Genomic DNA, 18,436 nt, shown 5'->3' with positions numbered 1-18,436 from the left:
CATGAGACAGGGCGCTCAGGGCTGGTGCACTGGGATGACCCTGGGAGATGGGATGGGGAGGGAGGCGGGAGGGGGGTTCAGGATGGGGAACATGTGTACACCCGTGGCTGATTCATGTCAGTGTATGGCAAAAACCACTGCAATATTGTAAAGTAATTGCCTCCAATTAAAATAGTAAGAAAAAAAAATTAAAACCACTGAATCTTGAAAAAAAAGTAAAAAATGAAAATCATCCTCTCTTCTACAGAACCATTCTTCCCCTTCTTTCCATCTCAGTTCACTCTCTCTTCCCAAACGAGCCCTTGCTTGTTGACTGACCTCTTGGACAGACAAGAGGGAAGGATTTCAGAATTGGTCTCCAACAAGTAATGCTTGCTTGACCTTCTGCTGTGGGTTGCTGTTTTTTTTTTTTTTTTAACTTATCTGGTTCCAAAGTCTGAGGACAAATGTCTGAAACACTGAATTTATTTTTATCTGCCTACATTACACATTTGGCAGAACACAGCCCTCTGAGTTTCGAGGCACGAAATGAGGGAGATTTCATCTTCTGAGCTGCCTTGAAGCCAAACGTCAGCTTGCATCACTTCAGTTTGTATGTTTCGCTACAATTCTGCTGTTCTGTTGCTCAGTCATGTCCGACTGTTTGTGCCCCCATGAACCGCAGCAGGCCAGGCTTTCCTGTCCATCACCAACTCCCAGAGCTTGCTCAAACTCATGTCCATCAAGTCAGTGATGCCATCCAGCCATCTCATCCTCTGTTGTCCCCTTCTCCTCCCGCCCTCAATCTTTCCCAGCATCAGGGTCTTTTCCAATCAGTTGTCTCTTCACATCAAGTGGCCAAAGTATTGGACTTTCAGCTTCAGCAACAGTCTTCCAGTGAATATTCAGGGTTGATTTCCTTTAGGATGGTCTGGTTTGATGTCCTTGCTGTCCAAGGGACTCCCAAGAGTCTTCTCTAGCACTGCAATTTGAAAGTAACAAATCTCACTATAGTACACTTGCTTAATAGGAAAAGGTGTTTAACATAAAAATTTTTAAAGAGCAGGTCAGCATGTCCTGAATCTTGTTCATAAGCCTGGGGTCACATGGTGGTGAGAAATGGAATATTTGGATGAAAATGGGGGGAAATTTGTTTTTTCAAAGTTAAAAGAATTCTCTACTTGACAATCCCTGTTGAGGGGTAGAAATAGTCACTTCAGACATAATAATACGGGAGCAGTGTTTCATGTGATCAAAAGCCCTCCAATTAATTCCATATCTTTTTTTAACCTCTGTTTTTAGCATTTCTTTAAATTTATTTTTATTGGAGTATACTTGCTTTATGATATTTATTAGTTTATGCTGTACAGCAAAGTGAATCAGCTGTAAGTTCAGTTCAGTTCAGTCGCTCAGTCGTGTCCAGCTCTTTGCGACCCCATTGAACCACAGCACGCCAGGCCTCCCTGCAACTCCTGGAGTCTACCCAAACCCATGCCCATAAAGTCGGTGATGCCATCCAGCCATCTCATCCTCTGTCGTCCCCTTCTCCTCCTGCCCTCAATCTTTCCCAGCACCAGAGTCTTTTCAAATGAGTCAGTTCTTCGCATCTGGTGGCCAAAGTATTGGAGTTTCAGCTTCAACATCAGTCCTTGCAATGAATATTCAGGACTGATTTCCTTTAGGATGGACTGGTTGGATCTCCTTGTAGTCCAAGGGACTCTCAAGAGTCTTCTCCAACACCACAGTTCAAAAACATCAATTCTTCAGTGCTCAGCTTTCTTTATAGTCCAACTCTCACATCCATACATGGCCACTGGAAAAACCATAGCCTTGACTAGACGGACCTTAGTTGACAAAGTAATGTCTTTTCTTTTTAATATGCTGTCTAGGTTGGCCATAACTTTTCTCCCAAGGAGTAAGTGTCTTTTAATTTCATGGCTGCAATCACCATCTGCAGTGATTTTGGAGCCCAAAAAAATAAAGTCAGCCACTGTTTCCACTGTTTCCCCATCTATTTGCCATGAAGTGATGGGACCAGATGCCATGATCTTAGTTTTCTGAATGTTGAGCTTTAAGCCAACTTTTTCACTATATGAAAAATCAGCTGTGTTTATATATCTCCCCTTTTTTTGGATGTACATCTTTATTTGTGTCTTGAGACATGGAATGAAAGTGAAAGTCACTTGGTTGTGTCCAACTGTTATCAATCCCATGAACTGCACAGTCCATGGAATTCTCCAGGCCAGAAAACTGGAGTTGGTAGCCTTTTCCTTCTTCAGGGGATCTCCGAAACCCAGGGATGGATCCCAGGTCTCCCACATTGCAGGTGGATTCTCTACCAACTGAGAGCCACCAGAGAAGCCCAAGAATGCTGAAGTGGGTAGCCTATCCCTTTTCCAGCGGATCTTCCTGATCCAGGAATCGAACCAGAGTCTCCTGCATTGCAGGCGGATTCTTTACTAACTGAGCCACCAGGGAAGCCCAAGAAATGGAATATTTCCTGCCACATCAGTAAAGAAAGGACGCTAGAGTCCTCAGCGACTGCAGCCACGGCAGATGGTGCGCTGGAGAGCCCTGAGGACACTCAGGATGTGGACACATGGGCTGCTGGCCCCAGATAGCTGAAATGAATATGAAAGGAATGATCTCAGAAAGTCCAGATTCTTTCGTCTTCCCCATACACAGGAAAGCACTCAATTCCTTAACTTGGGATACCTGGTTTTCTTGAATTCACAGGAACATTTTGACATTCCGACTACCTGCCCTTTGTTGCAAAACTTCTGTGTAACCTGGTGCCCTGCCCACCCCAGACCCCCTCGCCTTCTCAAAGCAGTCTCTCTCATAGCTGTCTGAAACCCCGTCTCCTGGGCTGCCCTCTACATTTTTGCCCCAAATCAAACTCAACTCACAACTCTCACAGTGTGCAATTTTTCTTTTCAACAGTGAAAATAAAATACAGTAGAACAAGACGAGAAAGAATTATTGCAGAAACGCACTCTGGCTTTTGTGATGAGTGGGCAGTCTAGCATAGTCTAGAGACGATGTATCAACAGCTTAATCTAGACATGATGTATTAGCCGGATATGAAGTCAGAACGGTGGCTCCTTCCAAAGATTCTGTTCCAGAAAGTGGTGAAACCAGTCCATCCTAAGGGAATTCAACCCTGAACACTCATTGGAAGGACTGATGCTGAAGCTGAAGCTCCAGTACTTTGGCCACCTGATGCAAAGAGCTGACTCATTGGAAAAGACCCTGATGCTGGGAGAGATTGAAGGTGGGAGGAGAAGGGGATGACAGAGGATGAGATGGTTGGATGGCATCACTGACTCGATGGACATGAGTCTGAGCTAGCTCCGGGAGTTGGTGATGGACAGGGAGGCCTGGCATGCTGCGGCCCATGGGGTCGGACACGACTGAATGACTGAACTGAATGATGTCTTCGGCGTGAAGTAATGGGGTGTCTGTCTGTGGGAACGCACAGATGTTCCTTCTCAATTCTCTGGATGCCTAAGAACACCTTCCACATATGCAGCAATATCTCAGTTACACCAAGTCTCCTGGTACAAGTTCAGTGACTTGCTTTTTCTCAAACCCGATTCACGGGTGAGCTCAGACACCATGGTCAGCCTCCTCTTTCCCCAACTGCAATAAAGATTCATCTCCCCCACCCCTCCAAAAACAACCTGTTCTCACTCCCTCAAGCTGGGGGCAGGGGTCTCCATTTCCTGTTTCAAATGAACCAAAAGCTCTTTAAAGACAAACCTCACACATGGCTTAAGCCGCCAGCCCAATAACATCCCCTCGTACTGCAAGGAAAATTCCAAACACAGGTTTTTTCTGTCAGGAGAAGCTGTTTGCAACCCATGTCTGCAAAGAAGCATCTCCGTTCGTGATGACATGCTGACTTCATCCATGCACACCATAGGAATGCCGTGAGATGGGATACAGATTCTGTTTTCAGAGCCTCCTGGAGAATGAGGGCTTTCGAGAAGGTCACCATCCTGACCCACTGGCTTGCTGCCTTGAATAACAGTCCCCAACATCAAACATCACAAATGGATGACAAATGCAGGCTAAGAATATAGGTAAAATTCAGATTTGTGTGTGTGCATTCTAAGTCTCTTCAGTTGTGTCCGACTCTTTGCGACCCCATGGGCTGTAGCTCACCAGGTTCCTCTGTCCATGAGATTCTCCAGGCAAGAATAATGCAGTGGGTTGCCATTTCCTCCTCCAGGGGATATTCCTGACCCAGGGATCAAACCTGTGTCTTATGCTTGGCCGATGTATTCTTTACCGCTGAACCATGCCAAGTCATCTGAAGTACACCTAAGTCTGATGATCTGACTCCAAGAAAAGTTCTTCCCCCTGCAAAGTTATATTTGTGCAAACAAACTCATGTTTTGGGGGTAGAAATAAGACACACAATTTATATCTGCTTATCCTGGTTGAGGTATTTTATATGCACTGTTTTTCAGAAAAGGATCCGTGCGGAGAAAAAACTTGCTACAAACAGACCCTTATTAATAATGTTTTTGAGTATTTGTCTCTTTCTGCTTTTACTTACTGGATTGAGTTGGAAAAGATGCGTCTACTTCAAATAGCTAGAACCTCAGAACAGGACCTTATTTGGATAAAATGTCTCTGCAGAGGTGATGGAGTGAAGGTCTGAGATGAGGTTCCTCCTCGATGGGGGTGGCCCTGAGCCCAATGTGAGGGTCCTTATAAGACACACAAGAGGAGAGACATGGACACAGAGAAGCCACATGGAGACGGAGGCGGAGACTGCAGGGAGGCGGCCACCAGCCCAGGGATGGATGCCTGGCGCCCCCAGGAGCCGGAAGAGGCGGGAAGGACCCTCCCCTGGAGCCTCCGGACGGCGCTCAGCCCTGGGACCCCTTGACCTCAGACATCTGGTCTCCGGGGCTGGGCGACGATGCATTTCCATAGTTTGGATCCACTTGGTCTGTGGTCATTTGAAGGCATGAAACAGAGAGAACAAACGTAGGGACACCAAGAGAGAAGGGGATGAGATGAACTGGCCAATTGGGATTGACATATATACACTGTATGTGTATAGATGATACATTGTGTATGGTAGATATGGGATCATGATACATTGATACCATGTACAAAATAGATAACTAATGAGAAGCTAGTGTATAGCTCAGGGCTACTCAGTGCTCTGTGGTCACTTAAATGGGAAGGAAAAAAAAAAAAACAGAATACATGTATCCATGTGGGCTTCCTACGTGGCGCTGTCCGACTCTCTGCGACCCCATGGACTGTAGCCTGCCAGGCTCCTCTGTCCATAGGATTCTCCAGGCAAGAATATTGGAGTGGGTTGCCATGCATGCCCTCCTCCAGGGAACCTTCCCGACCCAAGGATCAAACTGAGGTCTCCTGCATTGCAGGCAGATTCTTTACCTTCTGAGCCACCAGGGAAGCCCAGTGGTAAAAGAAGCTGCCTGCCAATGCAGGAGATGGAAGAGACGCGGGTTCCATCCCTGGGTCGGGAATATCCCCTGGAAGAGGGCATGGCAACCTCCCCAGTATTCTCTGCCAGAGTCCAACTCCAGCACCCAGGGATTCAACCTGAAGAGATGGACAGTGTCAGCGACGACACAGCCTCTCATTTTTCTATGGACTGCCTGTTTATTTCAAGTTTAAGATTCTCTTTTATACTTTTACAAAAACATTAGGCCAGAGGTTTGACATTTTCAGTTCCCCCCTCTCCCAGATTTATTATCTCCATAAATCATTGTTGCTCTTCAGAGTTCCTGCTTCAGTGATTCTCTCGGAATCAGCCTTATCATCTATTATCTACTTCCTCTAATGTGTCCTGTAGTTAACTTGTGATTACATTGTAGCTCATGCTACATTCCTCAGTTTACTACTTATCTTCTTAAGTCCTGTTTGCCCCTAACATCCTGAGCTCACTATCTCTTAAAAAGGCTTCTGGCTATAGTGTCTCTAAAGATTCCTAAATTCTATAAGCTATAGTAAAATATGCTAACTTTACAACATTCCTTAAATCTTTAACTTCTATTTTAATTATTTCTAAGCCCTAAATTCAGTAAACTCCTTTGCCATAAACATTCTCCTCACAAATAGGCTTCAGATATCAATCCCTCCCGTGGCCTCAAGCTACGGCCTATGTGCTCATCCTGGAACACTCTTTTGTAAAAGTCCTTGAACAAATGTCAATGATTAACTTTATGAATTATTTTCTGAGCAATGCTGCAGAAGGCTTTGCGCCTTCTCATGCTCCTCTCAAGACCAAGAAGCACCTTAATATTCCCTTTCAGTCAACTCAGCCGAGGAGAGGAAAAGACAAGTCAGAATTACAAGGCCTAACTCCTTCATCCCGGGATCCGTGCCTGTGGAATGAGGAGAGGGGGCTGGGGGCCGTGCCTCCATTTTGTCAGTAATGCCTAATGTGGCTCCCGACAGTTCTTGCCTGGGGAATCCCATGGACAGAGGAGCCTGGCGGGCTACATACAGTCCATGGGGTCACAAAGACACGACTGAAGCTCCTGAGCACACAGGCACACCCATGTGCATACGTATGGCTGATTCACTTTGCTTTACAGCAGCAACTAACACAGCATTGAAAATAAAGCAACGATACTAAAAAAAAAAAAAAAATTTTTTTTTTTTTAAGATTTTGCCAAGCTGTGTTCAGAGTTTGTATCCCCACCAGCAACATGCAGGGGCCTCAGTCGCTTTCTAGCTCCCCGGCGACAGGCCCATGTATCTGCTTCTGTCACTGTCTCCCTCCCTCCGTCTCAGACTCTGTCTCTCTGCATGTACCCAGACGGACGGCCACGTGAGGACCCAGGGAGACGATGCTACCTGCAAGCCAGGAAGGACCCTGTCCCCAGAAACCAACCGTGATGACACCCTTGACCTCAGAGGGAACAGACTCCAGGAATGGAAAAATCCCAAGTGTCTGGTGAATAAGCCGCCCCATCTGGGTTCTCAGGTCCAGCAGCTGGAGCCGCATCCCGTGCGAGTCTCTAATCCTCTGACACCCACCCTTTCGTCTTCCTCATTGTCTCATCTTCATCGTCCTCCACACTGTCACCAAGTCCAGGACAGACAATCCACAGCCAGTAGACACGCTTCCATCTTTTCCAGGCTAGGAGAGGTTCATGGAGCTCCTGAGACTTTTTGTGTGTGTGTGTCTTTTAATCTGCAATCATATGGCACGTTACTCCCGACTCCGCTCAACTCGCTCAGATGACTTTGGACGAAAGGCTACTCCGTTAATCAGCTCCACGTCCCCTGAAGGTTGTTTTTTATTTCTCTTTCGACATAGCCTTTTGGGCAAGACTTGCATCATTTTCCATCTCTCCCTGGAATCCACCCCCGCCAACCCAACCTCTCCAGGTCTCAGCTGGCTCACGCCTGTCTCTCAGCTGTGTGTCTACAAAGCCGGGGCGTCTTGGAATCTGGAATCTGAGGACACCAGAGATAATGCCGGAGTCTGCAAGAGCCCTGATGACGTGACTTGGCTGGGTACCGGGCTTTAACTTGATCCAAGAAGCAGCTCATACTCCAGCGACATGCTTGTGCTGGTCTGAAAAGGTCTAAGTGCTTCAGATTCACTCAGTGCATATCCAGTGCTCCGAGATGCTCTAAACACTCAGGAACTGAGTTTACATTGTTCGTTTCCATCCCTGGGTCGGGAAGATCCCCTGGAGGAGGGCATGGCATCGCACTCCAGTGTTCTTGCCTGGAGAATCCTCATGGACAGAGGAGCCTGGCAGGCTACAGTCCATGGGGTTGCAAAGAGTCAGAGATGACTTATCACACACGCATGTGGTATGTCTCAGCATTGAGGTTAACCTGATGGACTCCAATACCAGGGTGATCCTTCTTCTATACATTGGATTGTTGTATTATCGTTGGGTTGAATTTGTTGTCGTTCAGGGGCTAAGTTGCGTCTGACTCTTTGTGACCGCAAAGACTGCAGCACTCCAGGCTGCCGTGTCCGTTACTTTCTCTCAGAGTTTGCTCAAATTCAACTCCATTGAGTCAATGATGTCATCCAACCATCTCATCCTCTCTCAACTCTTTTCTCCTTTTGCCTTCAATCTTTCCCAGCATCAGAATCTTTTCCGGAGAGTCGGCTCTTCACATCAGCTGCCCAAAGTATCATTTTCAGCATCAGTCCTTCCAATGAATATTCAGTTGTGATTGATTTCCTTTAGGATTGACTGGTTTGATCTCGTTGCTGTCCAAGAGACTCTCAAGAGTCTTCTCCAGCACACTTTGAAGGCATCAGTTTTGGGAGGCTCAGCCTTCTTTATGGTCCAACTCTCACATCCATACATGATTAGTGGAAAAAGCATAGCTTTGACTATACAGACCTTTGCAAGAAACATGATGTCTCTGCTTTTTAATACACTGTCTAGGTTTGTTATAGCTTTTCTTCCAAGGCCCAAGCGTCTTTTAATTTCATAAAAAATTTAATTTAATAGACTTTTTTAAAAGGTCCATGTCAAAAAATAAAAATACAAAAATACAAAACAGCAGTAATAAGACAATGATGAATTTCTGGGTTGTCACTCAGGTACGAAATCTAAAACCACACAAACATCAGCAATAAAACAAAAGCAGGGAAATGACGAGGCCAATGACTGGGGTGTTTATCAAGCATGTTCCAGCCACGGACGGGGCTTTCCACTGGGCTCAGTGGTAAAGAATCCACCTGCCAGTACAGGAGACACGGGTTCGATCCTTGTGTTGGGAAGATCCCCTGGAGAAGGGAATGGCAACCCACTCCAGTATCCCTGCCTGGAGAATCCTATGGATGGAGGAGCCCAGCGGGCTACAGTCCACGGGGTCCCAAAAGAGATGGCCATGACTAAGCTATTGAAACAACAAACAATAGCAAGCCACCATGGAGAACTGGGTTTAATCCCACTGTGAGCTTTGGAGAGGCTGTGGGAAACGCCCCAGAAGCCTCCCTGCTGCAGGGTGAGGGAAGTGCAGTGTTGACCACCGAGACCACTCACTCTTTACATGGCAGCTGCTTTGAAGGGACCCTCAGGCTGCAGCCTGCTGTGGCCTGCCTCCAACATGTCCATTTGGCTGCATTGGTCAGATAAAGACCCTAGAAAAACAGACGCAAGACCTACGGCTGGAAACGGTTGGGTCAGCACATGCTAACTTATCAGGAGAGGAGCGATTACTCACCGCTTAGTAAGCGAAGAGCTTTTGATAAAAAGCGCTGGAATTGCTGGCTTCCTGTATGGAAAAAAGATGAAAACCATCTGGATACACACACACACTCATACACTTTCAGATGGACTGAAGTTAACTTCTGCAAGAAAAAAATGTTTGTTTCACTCTTTCTAGTCCAAGGAGATTTTTGTTAAAAAAAAAAAGAAGACACAAAAATGTGAACCATTAAATATGCTGGCCACCTGATGTGAAGACCTGACTCACTAGAAAAGACCCTGATGCTGGGAAAGATTGAGTGCAGGAGGAGAAGGGGGCAACAGACGATGAGATGGTTGGATGGCATCGCTGACTGGATAGATATGAGTCTGAGTAAGCTCCAGGAGATGGTGATGGACAGGGAAGCCAGGCATGCTGCAAAGAGTTGGACACGACTTAATGACAGAACAAGAGAGGATGCATTTGACCAAACTTACAGTTCAGTTCAGTTCAGCCGCTCAGTCGTGTCCGACTTCTTTTTATCAAGTTAAAAAGTGAAAGTGTTGGTCATTCCGTCCTGTCCGACTCTTTGTAACCCCCTGGGCTGTAGCCCACCAGGCTCCCCTGTCCATGGGATTCTCCAGGCAAGAATACTGGAGTGGGTTGCCATTTCCGCCTCCAAAGGGGTGTTTCTGACCCAGGGATAAAAACTGCATCTTCTGCATAGGCAGGCAGATTTTTTTTTTTTCTTTCTTTCTTTTTTTTTTTTTTTTACCATCTGAGTCGTTAAGGAAGACCATGAAGATGTCTATATTTATTAAAAAACATTGGGAAGGATTTTCACGCATCAAGAAGAGGCATCATCTCCAAACTCCTTTTACAAAGATCTGCCAAAAAATCTTCAATCCATGAACATGACATATGAGCAGGACACTTGCTCAGGAATCTGGGGTGAGGCGTGACATGCGCCCCGACACCATCAACGGCCTATTTATATTCCTAAATGGACTGCGGTGGGATGCACAGAGGAGAGTCCAGTGTGGCTGGCCAAGCTCCTTTCTTCACCTGATGGTACTTCCACTGGGTCTGTCTTCTGTTTCTTTTTACCCCCCCAAATTAAGACTTTTTATTTTGCTTTGAGATATAGCCAGTTAACAATGTTGTGAAAACTTCAGGGGGACAGAAAAGGGACTCAGCCATACATACACATGTATCCATTCTCCCCCAAACTCCCCTCCCAGCCAGGCTGCCACATGACACTGAGTAGAGTTCCCTGTGCTGTCCAGCAGGTCCTTGTTGGTTCTCCACATTAAATACAGCAGTGTGTCCATTTCCATCCCAGACTCCCTGACTATCCCTTCCCCCATCCTTCCCCCTGTAATTAGGTTATTACAGAGGATTGAGCAGAGTTCCCTGTGCTGTCCAGCAGGTCCTTGCTGGTTCTCCATGTTAAATACAGCACTGTGTGCCTGTCCATCCCAAACTCCCAATCTATTCTCAAGAGCAGAGACACATATTTATTGAACCCAAACTCACAGCAGCCTTACGACAGAAAGGAGAAAGGAGACAGAATGGTGTCCACTCCATCGCCGAGGCGACATGGGTTGGTGAGGTAAGCAGAGAGTGGACAAGACAGAAATGGTCAGTTTGAGGACGGTTTTTCCTGGCCTCAAAGTCCATTCTTCTCTCCGTGTCTGCCCCCGCTTCCTCCTGCTCTATGTGGGTGCATCCGGTTAGGAAAATATGGCCAGCCTATTGCTGCAAAGGGCTCAAGGATGAACTGGACCAACGGCAAAGACGTCTGGCTCACTCCATGTATATTTTTCCTCTTGAGCTGAAAGGCTCAATGCTTTCATTTCAGATCAAAAAATTAACTTTTTTTCCCCCTTCAGACAGAGGGGAAATCCCAAATGTACCTGTCCTGGCTCTGTAAACCCAACATTCACTTCAGTTCAGTTCAGTCGCTCAGTCGTGTCCAACTCTTTGCAACCCCATGAACTGCAGCACGCCAGGCCTCCCTGTCCGTCACCAACTCCCGGAGTCCACCCAAACCCATGTCCATCGAGTCGGTGATGCCATCCAGCCATCTCATCCTCTGTCGTCCCCTTCTCCTCCTGCCCTCAGTCTTTCCCATTTTAACACGTAGAAGCCATTAACTCGCAGGCAAATCTGATCTGACCCGTTGCCAATGCTGGCAACACCCTGACAAAGATGTCAACCTTTACGAAGCCATGCAGAACTTCAGGTGATTGATGAAATCTGCTGGGCTTCATTTCCTTTCAAATCATGCTATCATTTTTGAAAGAGATATGTTGTTTTTCTTCTCACTTCTTCAGGTTGTGATAAAAATCAATCGTATTTGTGGGTAAGTTGATTCCAAACCTGCCCAGGTGGTGCTAGTGGCTAAAAAAAACACCACCACCACCAACAACAACAAAAAAAACTTGTCAGACAATTGAGGAGACATAAGAGAGTGGGGTTTGATCCCTGGGTCAGGAAGATCCCCTGGAGAAGGGCATGGCAACCCGCTCCAGTATTCTTGCCTGGAGAATCCCAAGGACAGAGGAGCCTGGAGGGCTGTAGTCCATGGGGTTGCAAAGAGGCAAACACGAGTGAGCAACAAATACTTTCTGATTCCAAACCACTGTTAACTTTTCAGACGCGCTGTAAAAAAAAAAAATTCCTTTCCAAACGTATTCACGGAAAATTCCACGATCCTTTCGGCGTTGAATGTCAAAATGCGGAGTCGGTGATTTCAACAGGGGCGCTGACTTGGTGCCAACACGTAAGCCCTCTCCTCCTCTGGCTGAAAAATGAACAGTCGTATAGAAATGCTTGCTCAGCGTCTATGAACTTGCATATTCCTGGGGAACCACTGTGTTCGGTGAGGTTGGAGGAATTACAGAAACTGCAATAAATTCCTCCTTTAGTCACACAGCTGTGAACGGTCCCAAGGGCACGCTTTCAGGCGTAATATACTTTTATAAGTTTGAAATCTCACACGAGGCCTTTGTTGCAAGGGAAACACAGAAGCCAGTACGAATATGAAAGATACATGCTGACTTGGGAATGTGTGCACCACCTTTCTGAAGGCAAAGAGTGTCCCATGATTTTTTTGTTTTTTAACCACATCCAATATTTTTTGAACTCACGTGCGTGGCTCAGTTGCTCAGTTGTGTCCAACTCTTTGTGACTCCACGGACTGCAGCCTGCCAGGCTCCTCTGTCCATGGGATTCTCCAGGCAAGAATACTTGAATGGGTTGTCCTTTCTTCTTCAGGGGATCTTCCCAACCCAGGATGGAACCTGTGTCTCCTTCATCTCCTGCATTGCAGGCAGATTCTTTATACTCAAGTCAACCGGGAAGCCCCTTCTGAATTCATAAAAATAGTCATATCTTAACAGTTTTGCTATGGGGTTGCACAGAGTCGGACACGACTGAAGCGACTTAGCAGCAGCAACGGTTTCGAAATCTCCAACACTGTCTCAATTCGGGAGTAGGATGGCTTCACTCATCTGACAGGTTCCCGCAGGCCAGAATTTCCTGCAGCCTTGGGGAAATTCACCTTTTAGGTAAAACAGGTCGTGTTTATAGAGCCTGCCAAGTCAACACCAGTTCTTTGAAAAGATTATGATTCAGCCGTAAACGTAGCTTGTCACCTACTCACCACGCACTTCGGAACTATTTGCCTGGGTCCATAAAAGTGGCTGTGTTGGAATGGATGCTTGCGTCTGTCTCTGCTCTGAAAATTGTGGCTGTTCAGTTGTTCAACCGTGTTTCACTCTTTGCAACCCCATGCACTGCGGCATGCCAGGCTTCCCTGTTCTTCACCATCTCCAGGGCTTGCTCAAACTCAGGTCCATCGAGTCAGTGATGCCATCCAACCATCTCATCCTCTGTCGCCCCCTTCTCCTCCTGCCCTCAATCTCTCCCAGCATCAGAGTCTTTTGCAATGAGTCAGCTCTTCGCATCAGGTAGCTACAGTACTGGAGATTCAGCTTCAGCAAATTCAGCTCTGCGTGTTAGAGTATGTTTCATATCACTAAGCTGTAGCTTGAGCAGCCACATGGCATGTGGGCTTAGGTGTTCCTGGGAGAACCCATTTCTTGACATCCCAGACCGTGGGTTCAATCCACAGGCTGCCATCCTAGTTCAGCCACCAAACCCCTGCATCTGCAGAAGTCACCTAGGTTTTCATCCGCTGTTTTACTTGGAAAGTCGGAGCCATGGCCATGCCTTATAACTCATTTCCAATTTCACCAAGTGCGAAGCTAAGTCGCTCAGAGAGAAAAACGGGTCTGCACGTGGACCCTGCAAAATGGTTTGCTTCCAGTACAACCAGCTCCTTCGCTCCTAAGCTTTTCAACCGTTCATAAGCGCTTGCCCCGGAAGATGGGAAGCCTGTTAGCGGTGAATTGCCTGTCTTTGTAAAACCTCCCAGCCAGGACAGGATTGAAGCTGACTTGGAAGTAAAGTGGATCTGCCAACTACACATTGGCACTTGCCGAGGGCATCTTCCATCCACCTCGACAAGGATCCAATCAGCTGCTGCTGTAGCTCCTGACATTCAACACCCTGTGAAAGGAGCTCAGGGTGGACAGCAGACAGGAGACATCTGTGCTCTGGGTTCAAAACTGGCAGGACAGGCCTTCAGAGAGAGATTTTCAGAAGCTGATTTTATGAGCTCAATTCTCAGATCTCCTCTATCTAGACAAGTACGAAAATGATTCATGCTGACATCTGTTTCCCGAGACTAACAACTTAAAAAAAAAAAAAAAAATACGTGCTTGCCTGCATCGATTCCTGGTTCACCAAAGTCACATATATCCTGACCTCCCCCCCGCTGCCCGCCTCTTTGGAGCAGCCTCTCAGAGCTACCTGACGCGCTGTCTCTCAGGCGGCAGTCCTTATGTTGCCCCCAAATAAAACTCAACTCGCAACTCTCACGCTGTGCAGTTTTAAGTTGACAGATCATTAAAAAAAAAAAAAAAAAAGAATTGCCTATGGGGGTGCTACAAGCTTGAGAAATTCACATGTACTTTATAATCCACCGAGGTCAATGTTCAAGCCCTTCCTAATCCCTCCATGAAAAGTTACAGCCGTATCTCATTTTCTTGTACTTCAGCTATTTTTTTTTTTTTAAGAAATTGAGGCTTCACGGCAACGCTGAGTTGGGCAAGTCCGTTGACACCATTTTCCCAGCAGCATCTGCTCACTCTGTGTCCCTGGCCTACGTTTTGGTAATTTGTCCAGTATTTCAAGCTTTTTTTCATTTTGATCATATGCGTTAAAAAGATCTGAGGTCAGGGAGTTTCGAGGTTTTCCACAACTCGCTACAGGCTCAGAGGATGGTTAGCATTTTTTCGTAGTGATATATTTTGCCATGAAGGTGTGTGCATTGCCCTTTTTTTTTTTTTTTTTTTTAACGAAATAATGCTTCTGCATACTGAATAGGCTACATGCAGTGGTAAAGAATCTGCCTGCCAATGCAGGAGATGCAGGTTAGACCCTGGGTCAGGAAGATCCCCCGGAGGAGCACACGGCAACCCACTCCAGTATCCTTGCCTGGAGAATCCCATGGATAGAGGAGCCTGGCAGGCTACAGTCCATGGGGTCACAAGAGTCGGACACGACTGAGCGACTATACAAGGTACTTCAGAGAGGAACTGAGGCAGAGCATATGGGGGAGGGGTTGTGCCCCTCCCCCAAAGCCGCAAGGGATTCCGCTGAATTACACACGGACACTCCCTTTCCTCATTTGATAATGCAAGTGCACTCATGCTCAGTGTAGCAAATACACCTACCAGGTACCCAAACCACCCAAAGCCAGCGCTATTAGGAACTCCTCTGCAGAAACAACCATTTCTTGGCTCCTGAGAGGTAACCCAGCCGTGACCCTGAGTGTGAAGAATTACTTCCCCGCAAAGAATCCGAAGAGGAGCACAGCAGCCTATCTGTCCTTGAACACCCTTCAACGGGAAATCCTTCCAGCCAAAAGGGCTCTTCTCTTGGCAAAGAGTAACCCCCAAGGACATCTCTCTGCCAAACAGAATTCCCATGCAACATGTGTGTTTACTTATTTGTGGGTTTTCTATTTAACAAACTATGAGAAAGCTGATCCTTTTTCCCGTAAGCACGACCTAATACCCTCTAAACAATCACATTTAATTATATACACCATATTTTGGAAGTATCCCATAAACTCCTCTTCTCAGCCTTCCCTTTTAAAAACAAAATTTCCTTGATGGTGAAAAGTTTGTTTTGCCTTTTGCCTAGAAGCAAAACTTTAGTGAAAACTAAAGTATGAAAATAAATATAACTTACATTAATTTTGTGGTTCAGTGACTAAGTTGTGTCCAACTCTTTGCCACTCCGTGAACTACATACATTAATGGACATTCCAACTTCCTTGGTGGCTCAGACTGTAAAGAATCGGCCTGCAATGCAGGGAGACCCGGGTTCAATCCCTAGGTCAAGAAGATCCCCTAGTGAAGGAAATGGCAACCCACTCCAGTATTTTTGCTTGGAGAATCCCTTGGGCAGAGGAGCCTGGTGGGCTACAGTCCATGGGATCCCCAGAGTCAGACACGACTTAGCAACTAAACCACCATTTTAAATCGATCAAATTTAAAGCTAATATTTCTAGAATTTTTATGCATCACTTTCAACTTTTTCAGTAGTTTTACTAAAAGCTCCTTAGGACATCTAAGTTGTTTTTTTTTTAATGGATCACCGTTTGTCTTTGGGTCTTATGCGATTTTGCTGGGAAAGCTGAATCACTGCATTGTTTTCCCGAGTATGGAAAACTTGAGTTACTCCCATAACGATGAGATTACTGGCGGATGCTGTCTCCAGAGCAGCTGGTCATCATAAGAACTGCCTCAGGCTCCCCGGGAGGACGAGAAAGACACCAGGTGAGGATGTCGTGAACGGGTCTTCATTTTTGAAATCACAGTGATGCTTCATTCATAGGACGTGAACAGACTCTGGTTAAAAAAAAAAAAAATTAATAATAAGAACTCTTAAGTTTACACACACACAAAAAAAAGAGCACAGTTTTCTTGCCAATTGCATTAGGTTCCTCTGAAATGGGACGCTGAGTCATCAACCACCAACAAAACCTCCCCAATAATTGACCAGATGAGAACCATAATGATCGGGCTGCTGGCTCCAGAGACAAACCGAGGTTAGGCTCCCCGAGCCTGAGGCTCCCCTAAAATGGAATTCTCCTCGGATCTATGCAATCCTAGAGATTCAAACCAGAAAGGGGAACCACCCAGCTGGCAACCTTGGAACCCCACACTCCTTTGCTCAAGACACAAAAGGGAGGAATTTTCAACCTCCGGCTCTCTTATCGCTCAAAAACCAAGTGAAGCTCTCAAAGCAGAATCCTTGGGGCCATCTGCTTTCCATCAGCCCGAGTGTCAGTTTTTGCAAGCACTATATTTTTTTTTTTATGAATTTCGGGGTGGGGGGTTGTCTATTGCAAGACCACTGCCTCTGTCAAAGGAGCCATGGGGCTGGGTCTTCTCTGGTGGTCCAGTGGTTAAGACGTCACCTTCCACGGCAGGGCGTGCTGGTTCTATCCCCGGTCTGGGAGCTAAGGTCGTCTCTGAGTTGAGCTAGCTCCTTTCCTCCTGGCTTCACAAAGAGGGAAGCGGTTTGCAGCCTGAGGAGTGCAGCCGCCCCGTTTCCATGGAAACAGCGGGGATGGTCCGTTGCCTCCTCACTCCTGAAGTGCATGTGGCAACGCGCGTCAAAGTCCCCCCCTCCGCCCCCCCCGCCCAACCCCGCCCAGGGCCTCCGCCCAGAGACGCCTCTGCAGCTTCTTAAATCCTCCTTCGCTTCCCTCGCGTCTCTCTGATCTCAGGGGCGTTACCCCTCTGCGCTGATTAACCTCGGGCGGTGGTGCTTCGTTTCAAGTCTGCAAAGCAGCTGTCCTGCCGTCAGAGGTGGGGTCCTGTCAGAGGCCTGTCGCCACGTGTGGAGTTTGAGGACCCTGGACGGGAAATCCAGCAGTGTAAACACACCCAGCGTTAGCAAACTGCCGGGCAACCGTATCATCAGAGCCGGCGATCTTAGAGGGATACAAGGTCTCAGGGGAGGAGCTTCGTAAAAGACCATATAGGCTGCACAAAGCACCCGTTTGTTTCCACACCAGGAGTGTGTGCTCGGTCGCGTCCAATTGTGCGACCCCATGGGCTGTAGCCCAGCCAGGCTCCGCTCTGCCTGGGATTCTCCAGACAAGGATACTGCCCTGGGTTGCCATGCCCTCCTCCAGGGCATCTTCCCGACCCAGGGATCGAACCCGGGTCTCCTGCATTGCACGAGGTTTCTTTACCACCGAGCTATGAAGGGAATTATAGGAGCCCACCGCCCCCCCAACCCCCGCGCCAAACAAAACAAGCTTGATCTATTCCCTGCTCAACCATATTCTCAGGAGCACCCTCTGCCAGGAAATCTTGACTCTCTGGGCCAGCAAAGCATTCCTGGGCCAGAGGGTGGAATGGAAAGTCCCGCATTTCAAACTCTGCTTGTAATAAAACTTGGAAGAAGACGATCCCCACCCACCGTCTCAGTCCGCGGACGGTTTCTCCTGGACTGAGGTGAGCGCAGCGATCAAGGCTCACCGTCTCGGTCATTGATTGTGTTCCCTGGGCAGACGGGACCATCACTCAACATCTCTGCCATCGATTATTCTTCCTGGGATCTTTAGATCTCTGCTCCTATATCTCGGTCATAGCTCTGTCCCCATTGTTTTTAAATTTAATTAATTACGCTAATTAATTAATAATTTATTAGCCGTTAATTATTAATCAATATAATATTATAAATAATTATTGAAACTAATAATTTTAAAATTAAAATAATTTAAAAAATAATAGATGGATCATATTTACTAATGGCTGCACTGGGTCTTGGTTGCTGCAAATGGGCTTTGAGGCTTCTCATTGCAGTGCCTTCTCTCATGGTGGAGCAAGGACTCTTGGGTATTCGGGCTTCAGTAGTTTCGGGGCCCAGGATTAGTTGCTCCAGGGCATGTGGGATCTTCCCACACAAAGGATCGAACCCGTGTCTCTTGCAGTGGCAGGCGGATTCCTATCCATTGAGCCACCAGGGAAGCCCCTACTCCCATTATTAATGTTCAGATCATCCCTGATTTGAGAGACGCCCTCGTAAGGAAACGACCCAATAAATACATCAGTTCAGTTGCTCAGTCGTGCCCGACTCTTTGCGACCCCGTGGACTGCAGCACACCAGGCCTCCCTGTCCATCAACAACTCCCCGAGTT

General features: G+C 46.9%; 1 long non-coding RNA gene across 2 annotated transcripts; it reads right to left on the bottom strand.

Moving 5' to 3' along the window:
• Positions 1 to 452: 452 nt before the first annotated feature.
• LOC147339691 (uncharacterized) lies at positions 453 to 17,899 on the bottom strand. 2 transcript variants are annotated; one of them, XR_015158329.1, is made up of 3 exons: positions 16,703 to 17,869; positions 15,878 to 16,130; positions 453 to 961 (listed from the first exon to the last, which is right to left on the bottom strand). It is a non-coding gene; the product is annotated as an uncharacterized LOC147339691 (long non-coding RNA). The 2 variants fall into 2 exon arrangements; XR_015158328.1 differs by lacking the exon at positions 453 to 961 and having other exon boundaries at positions 15,807 to 16,130; positions 16,703 to 17,899.
• Positions 17,900 to 18,436: the final 537 nt, after the last annotated feature.

Source organism: Bos grunniens, chromosome X, assembly GCF_055505025.1.
Source record: "Bos grunniens cultivar Pamir isolate PY7600 chromosome X, Bosgru_T2T1.0, whole genome shotgun sequence".
NCBI classification, from domain to species: domain Eukaryota; kingdom Metazoa; phylum Chordata; class Mammalia; order Artiodactyla; family Bovidae; genus Bos; species Bos grunniens.
This window is presented reverse-complemented; position numbering and strand designations above follow the sequence as displayed.